An 8,247-nucleotide genomic window follows, 5' to 3' on the forward strand; every position below is an offset into this window, starting at 1 on the left:
AAGGAAGGAAGAGAGGGAAGGGGAGAGGAGAGACGAAAAGAAGAAATAAGTCATCCTAGACCCTAAACAAGATGGAGAAACCCAAAAAATGCAGTACATTAGAATTCCTTTCGGTATCAAATTCCAATACTGCAGTTGGAAGAATTCTCATAAATATTACTGAGCTTGGCCTCTCCTTTACTCAAGTCCAGAGGGTTAAGCAGTTTACTGTGGTCACATGCAAGTGTGTAGCATAGGCCTCCTGACCCTGGGTCCAAGAGCTTTTCTCTTATACTCTGTGGCTTCTCAGGTGAGTTTTTCCAGCATCTGCATTAACATGCTTGTTCGGACGAACAGAGGCAGGATGGTGCACTTCCGGGTTCTTCTTCACCACCAACTCTTCCCATGTGTGCGAGAATGCAGCTGACGTCCGGGAAGGCGCAGATTAATCAGGCATGCACCAGGTGATGTCAATCCCAGGAGACCAAGATTTACCTGGTGGCACCTGCGGAGCGGCCCCCCTCCCCCGACATGCCCGTGCCCCGCCTATTGCCCTTCCACTCCTAGAAAAGTCGCTCCCAGCAGATGCGCCGGGGCGGGCTTTCTCAGCCCCCACTCTTGTCGGGACTGTATTAGAAATTCCGCCCCCCTCCTTCCCCCAGCTCCGGTCCCTGAAGCTAGATGACCAAAGAATAAATTTGCAGTTTTGCTTTTAGCCTTGCCTACTCGCTGGTTCTTTTGTGCCCACTCTGGTGGTCTTAGAAAAACAAATCAATGCTCTCTTTTCAGAAACCACAGTGTACTTCACTTAGGGCCATTAAGAAATAAATGATGTATTTATTTATTTAATGAAGTAGGTGGATAGAATCAGTTTTGATAATTTTTTTCCTCTGAGTAACTTTTTTATTTTTAGTTTTTAACTTTTAGGTTCAGGGGTCCATGTGAATGTTTGTTATATAGGTAAACTATGTGTCACAGGGGTTTGGTGTACAGATTATTTCATCATTCAGGTAATAAGCATAGTACTTAATAAGTAGTTTTTTGATCTTCATCCAGTTGTGAATTTTGGTAACAAAGCATTTCCTGTTTCTGGTATGCATATATGTGGATTTGCATGTGTTTTCCCTTGTAGTTTAAAGAACAGAACAAGATAAAAATCAGTAGGGGTTTTCTCACCAAAGGAGAATAATTTTAGGGGAATTCAAGGGATCAAATTCTCAACAATGTGCTTTTATATATATATAAAAAAAAAAGTGCCTCTGCAATTTTAAAATTGAGGCAGTGGTGACATTTAATAAAAAGATCTTGAGATTTCAAATCCTGAACTATGACTGTGTGCAAACTAAAGATTGTGACTTGGAAGAAATTATCTTACAATTCTGGATTTTAATACCATGCCTATGAATAAGGAAACTGAGCCAATCAGGATTTCTCGAGAGATAGCAAGTGGACCACTCCCTACCTAGGAAGGGTGAGCTGCTGAGACCTGATGCCAAAACAAGAAGAGGTTCTGCAGCGAGGGAGGGGCACCTTCACCCAGGGAGCAGAAGGGCTCACGGCCACTCTCTCAACCTCCTAGAGTCCCTGGACCAGAACCGAGAGCTGTTGTAGGAGTGGTTTCCAAAGAGTATAATCTTAGGAGTTTCACATTTCAGATATTATATTTACACAGTGCTTTTAACTTTTTAAGTGTCTTTTTCCTGTTAATTAGTGTTAACACCCTCCTCCCCACCACAAGGACTAAAATGCACTATTTTGGGTCCATTTTTAAAATAAGGAACCAGAGAATAAAAACATTAGATAGTCTCTGAGCCCAGAGTAGAAATCTCTTTCCTAGCCACCAGTTCCATGGTCTTTCTCCTAGACCTTTCTGGGAACTTTTTTTTTTTCTCTTTTGGCAGACAAATGGTTATGCTAAAAACTTAAAAATAGAAGCAAAAATATGGGAAATGGAAAATTGTATTCTAACTGCCTCCCCTGGATTTCCTACTCCTGTAAATATGGACAAATATAGCGGAATAAATAAAATCCACAAGTATTAAGGACCACTTTATTGGAAAGATGAAATCACTTCCTCACAGAGCTATCTAAAGAATAAGTACAGCTAATATGCTGCTAATTTTTAGTATACTGTTAATTTTGAGTCACATGTTCTCCACCTTCTTCAGCAATCCTTTGGATGGCAGTTCCAACGGACACAAGGATCAAAATGAAGCAATGGACACAAGGATCAAAACACAGTTTTGGAATAACTGGCCCCCGGGTAACGGAGAGCTGACTGTCCTCCCATAACCTAACTAACTGGTTCCTTCTACCAAGTAATAAACAACTTTCTGGAAGCCACTTTTCCATCACTTGAAAAAACACCTTTCAAGGATATCTCTAATACAGTTTTCTAGCCCCTGGAATTCAATATTTCAAGAAATACCTTTAAGCCAACTAAACCTCTAGAGATTTTTCTGTTTTCACTCAACTCTTGTTTCAGTTCCAATATTTCTAGGAAAACATTGATTGATTTACTATGGTAAATTACGAGATGTTTTTAACGTTGGGTGCAATATATCTGATTTGTGATCTCTAGACCTCAGATGTTTTATAGGAGAAGTTAAAATTCTACACTACAGGCTGGCACAAACAGGCTCACCTGTAAGCCCATAAAACCCTCCACCAGATGTGTTTCTTCTTTTTCTCACAGCTCTGACTCCACTTTCCTTGATTCGTCATGATCCACATCAATAAATTAGTGATGCATAATTTCAAAGAGCTGATTTCAGACTAGTTCTGAAGTGATCTAAGTGTCATGCTGAAAGGCACAGATGCTGAGGCTTGATGGAGGTTGGCTACACATGATGGTGGGAATCACAAAAGCAGAAAGGTATGCTTGACGCATCTGAAAAAAGCAAAAAAAAGCCTAAGCTTCCAAGTGTAATAGTTGCCTATTAGGTTGTTTTCTCTTCCAAACAGTAAGATCTGTGAGGTCTTGTGTCTGTCCTATTCAGTATCTAGCCCTTAGTGCAGGGGAGGGGAACAGTGAATATTTGCAGAAGGAATGAATGAAAGGTAGGCCAAATGAGCCATGAGGAGGGAGAAGCACAAGTTCAAGTTATCAAAAGCTAAAGCTGAACTTTTCAACTGCTTTCCTCCTTTCTTTTCAGCAATACTTGCAAATCTCAAGAAAACTTAATGTCATTTTTTTTTTATTCAGTTGGGCTGAACTGCACAATCATCAAGTTGCCTGTTGACTCTGCCTCTAAAGCCAATAGGTCTTGGGTTTAAGCTCCACGTGGATCTATTAGCGCCTTTTTTTGTTTTACGGCCAGGGATGCAAATTACATCTATGTTTATTCCTTTTGCTATCTATGTCTTTTAATGTTTCACACTCTGCAAAGGAAAAGTACTTTGTAACATCTAATTCTAGTCCTCCCTGTCACAATTTAAACCCATCCCTATTCTACATTGGGGGAGGACAAAACACAACTCTTGATTAACTTTCATGCCTCATTTTGATTCCTCTCTGGATCAGTTAGCTTTTGCTGTGTAACAAACCACCATCATTAGTGGCTTAAAACAACAACCACTTTAATTAGCTCATGATTCTGTGTATTATCAATTTGTGTTGGGCTCATTCATGTGGTTTTACTCGAGTGATCTGGGCTCAACTCTCCTTGATGTGCTTACTCATATATTTAGGGGCTTCAAAAGATGCCTTGAATAGCCAACTGATGATACCTCCCTCTGCAATGTCCCTCATTCTCCAGGAAGCTAAGCCAGTATTGTTCATATGGTGGTAGAGGATAACAAAAGCTATAAAACCTTGGAAAGCCTAGTTCAGGTGTCAATTATAATTTCTGCCACATTCTATTGGTCAAAGCAAATCACTAGGCCAGCCCAGATTTAAAAGTTACAGAAATAAATTTCCCTTCTTGATGGGAAGAATTTGTGATCATTTTCGTAATCTACTACACCATCCTAGGGTTCCTTCAGTTTCTTCAGTCTCATCCTTTCCTCACATTTTCCCCAAATACATCTTTTCTCTGTTCATTTGGGATGCAACCTTAAGACTCTATGTATATCTCAATCATTTATTCGATAAAAACTTATTAGGCATCTACTATATATCAAGATCCATGGTAGGCTCAAAGTCTACCAAAGCATGGTTCTTAACACTTAAGGGGCTTAAGGATAGAGGATCAAGCAAATAACTAAGAACTAAAAAGTGAAGAGAAATTAAAGAATCTTAGTAACGATGAGAACATGGTCAGGGTCATTAAACTCAAGTCAGAAATAGAGAGCCAGAAAAGATTCCTGGAAAAGATGGTGCTTAAATGAGTAGGAGCCATATAGATCAGTACTACTGAAAGTGTGGTCTGTGGACTAGTGGCAGTATGCAAACTGTTGGTTACTGGTTTGATGTGAGAGAAGAGTAAGAGTTTGGAAATTATAATAGTAATTTGGTATTGCTGCAAAGTGCAAGCATGTGATTTTGAAAAATTGTCATTTTTTGTCATAAATGCAACAAATTTAAATTTAATTTCTTAAATGATCCTTCATCATAGATAGTCTGAGATGTACTGACTAGGTAACAAAAAGTGGACAGAATGCCCCAAGCTAAGGTAATAGCAGGTGGATGTTAGGCTGAATAATGAACCCCCAAAAGACATCCAAGTCCTAATCTCTAGAACCCATAAACGTTCTCGCATATGGAAAAAGGGCTTTGCAGATGTGATTAAGTTAAGAATCTTTAGAAAAGGAGATTACCCTGGATTATCTGGATGGGCCCTAAATGTAATCACATTTGTTCTTATAAGAGGGAGGCAGAGGGATATTTGACACTGACAGAAGAGGAAAAGGCAATGTGGCCTTGGAAGCAGAGACGGATTAACATGGCTATGAACCAAAGAATGAGAGCAGCCACCAAAAGTCAGAAGAGACACGGAATGAATTCTCCCCTAAAGCCTCCAGAGGGAAAGTAAACCTGTCTACATGTTGATTTTGGACTTCTGGGATCCAGAACTGTGAGGGAATAAATTTCTGATGCTTAAGACTCCAAGTTTGTGGTAATTTGTCACAACATCCATAGGAAACTAACACACAATTATGAAGACAAGGAAGCATGAAGCAGCTTGATATATTCAGGGATCTATAAGGAGCTAGACAATAACTAAAGGAAATACACATGTAGGGAGGAGTAGTAAGGATAGGGAGAAAGAAGGAGGCAAGGACTGGGAAGAACAAGGATCCCAACTTCATCTCATACTGGGGTTGGAATAATTAAAGATAAAGGCTTTAGAAACCATTCAGTTCTTAGTTGGTAGAGTGTAGTTGTATCCTACATGGACTAAAGCTCAAAGGAATATTGTATTTTGAACTCAATGCAAGAAAAAATAAGAGCATACCTTGCATGCATCTATAAATTCAAACCAAGTTGTGTGAATTGATGTGTACTCTAAGCTCAGCTTTCTCCGGGGAGAAGAACAAGCCAAATCTGAGGATAAAAGAGAAGAAGGTATATTATTTACCTGGTTAATAAGGAGTAGATGCTATAACAAGCTAAGAACTAGTAAAAACAAATCTTCCAATTTGTCTAGCCTGAAACACATTCACACACACTCAGATACATTGTAAAACTAGCCTATCATACTAACCCAAAGGAAAAAGGAAAACTATCAAAAAAAAAAAAAAAAAAAAAAAAAGAGTGGGGAAAGACTGAGGACTGGCAATTGCTAGTGACATGTTTACTAAATATATTCTAAAACATTAAACATAACATTGGAAAGCAAAGGAGCCAAGCGGTTGGAGAAGCCCACTGATTACTATTCAGGTTTGGTCTCTGATCTGTTTTCTCAGCACTTGGCTTCACAACCAAAGCTCAGCCAAATAAATCTGCATCTCTGGTGTCTCCAGGCAACTCTGAACTTGGCATTTCTGACACCGGAGAGCTAGCCAGGAAACCCCTCTTTGGAGGGGAACCAATGGGCCAGATTCACTCTATCAACATCCAGACATCATAGCTAATTACAAACACACAGGACCAACCTGACAGCCAACTCTGTAAGTAGCAGACACCAGCATTCCCCAGGGAACTGGCTTGGCTCCAGTGAGTACTCCCAGTGACGAGAACCCTTTTAAGCAAGACACTCCAAGGGATCACCAGATTGTGATGGGTTTTGTGTGGCCATGTAAAGACATTCTCCCACCAGCCCCGAACCCCAGGAATACCAAATTTCTATTCAGAGAAAGTGAATGGAAATCCCTAGCAATAAGAGTATATTCAACATTGTAGAAATACAAATAAATAGCTAATCACATCCCTGCCCCCACCCATCTGGTGCTAAACTCCTTTTAGATTGGAGCCTAGGAAAAATTCTAGAAAGGAAATTGGTAAAACCCTTGACCCATGACTCAGGGAGAAAATAGTCGTATTTACTTCCTATAGAAGTCCATGATGTCTTTCCCTTTTCTGACATTTTCTAACAAGAAATTATTCATCGGGAAAACTGGAAATTTGGCCACAAATGTTAAGATCTAGGCAATGAATTAGTCAAATGTTTTTATGGAGAATCCATTTGTACTTGACATTAATTTAGGTTGTCTGCTAGAAGGTCAGACTTCTTGGAAAAGTTGGGGCCATGAGAACAGAGTGCTGTGCCACCAGATCCTGATGGCCTAAAGCATCTTGAGAAATGCAGGCTGCTTCACACCCCTGCATCAGTGTGGTCCTGGCACTTGTGTTTGTTATAGGAGGGTTATATAAGTGGCTGGTTTAATCATATTACTCCAGTGGCCTGCAAGTAAGTGACACATCAACAGCCTAGATAGCCCAAATCATTCAACTCAACTGAGCCAGAGCATTGAGCCAATATTCTGCACGGAGTCTTTACATCCCTAAGACAATTATATTATTGTGCAATTTGCGCCCATAATGTGGATCTTGGCTCTTAGGAAGAGTTTATTAAAGCTGATTTTTAAATTCCCTCTCTAGCCCATCTATTCTGCATCCCTTTAACAACTTTTTGGGCTACATTTGATTAGGTAAGAGCTTTATGCATTAATCCTGGTTAGATGGTAGAGAACTTTCCTAAATCTTTCTTCCTCAAATGGAACCATAATGAGGATGTCTAGCTTATTTTTTTCTGATGAAGGAATGTACATTTCTGCATAAAAGAAAGATTTGGTATCCAGAAATCACAGCAGCATCACATTCTAGTAATCCTTCGTGTGTCATACTTGGAAAGATGATCAAGTAACATTATCTCATTGTATTCCATTGTCCTTTTACATGTTGCCACTTTCAGCCCTAGGTTCTTAGACCATGTGCACATCCGTCACAGAGGATCCTTTATCTTGAGCATTCCAAGGGTCTGTGGCAGAATACCAGTCCTCCTTCCACATTCTACACTAGTCCAGGAAGAAATCTGTGTCCAGAAAGAGAATAGTCCCAGCAGAATGACCTTTACTGAGGCCTGACATCTGCTACCTTATAAGCTTCTTATATACTCAGCCTAATCCACCTGGAGGCTTTGCTGCCTGATGGAAGGTGATAAAAAAGTTGTTATGCTATAAGCCCTATCTTAGATTCAAGGCATGTAGGCTGTGTAAGATTCTGAGGCTTAGGGCAGACAGAGGGGGAAGTAATTCTTAGTTCAGGGGCAATTCTCAAGATGCTTATTAGGATGAACTCTGGTCTAAGAACAACTTTATTGGTATGAAAGTCAAGGCAAGGCTTCCTAATAGGAAGGAAGCTCCCAGCTTCCCAACATTTCAGAGGGGCTGAATGTAATGGTGATCATAAAACTTGACAAAACCCGCCGGGAACCAAGAAGCCCAAGTCTAGAAATTTACAATCCACAGAGGATCAACAGCTTGTATTCTGGATATCTTAAAGGTGAATGCTCTAAAACACCCATCTGCCGGTGGTGATGAAAACCTGGACGCCCACGGTTATAAATAATTCAGTCTGTTTCTTACAGCAACTAAGGCGAGGGCCTAAATTCAAAATTCAACTGGGTTTTTTATTTACACCCTTGGCCAAGAAAAGAAAGCTCATAGATGGAGCTTCTAAGAATAATGGAAGCATATCTCCAAGGACAGAGGGAGACTTTGAGATACCTTACTAAAAAATTGCTTCTCTGAGTAAAAGGATAATTGCTTCTCAGAATCACAAAATGAAATGAAAATATAAACTATTTTTTAATAATATGTATTTTATTTTATTTTATTTTGTATTATACTTTAAGTTCTAGGGTACATAAAAAAGAAAAAAGAAAA

The 8,247-nt window shown here is 39.7% G+C and overlaps 1 long non-coding RNA gene across 1 annotated transcript; it reads right to left on the reverse strand.

The window, feature by feature from the left end:
* Window positions 1-2,054: 2,054 nt before the first annotated feature.
* On the reverse strand, window positions 2,055-7,812 carry LOC111550479. Its single transcript, XR_002734055.1, has 3 exons — window positions 6,016-7,812; window positions 5,376-5,464; window positions 2,055-2,869 (listed from the first exon to the last, which is right to left on the reverse strand). It is a non-coding gene; the product is annotated as an uncharacterized LOC111550479 (long non-coding RNA).
* Window positions 7,813-8,247: the final 435 nt, after the last annotated feature.

Source organism: Piliocolobus tephrosceles, unplaced genomic scaffold (assembly GCF_002776525.5).
Source record: "Piliocolobus tephrosceles isolate RC106 unplaced genomic scaffold, ASM277652v3 unscaffolded_36475, whole genome shotgun sequence".
Lineage (NCBI taxonomy): Eukaryota > Metazoa > Chordata > Mammalia > Primates > Cercopithecidae > Piliocolobus > Piliocolobus tephrosceles.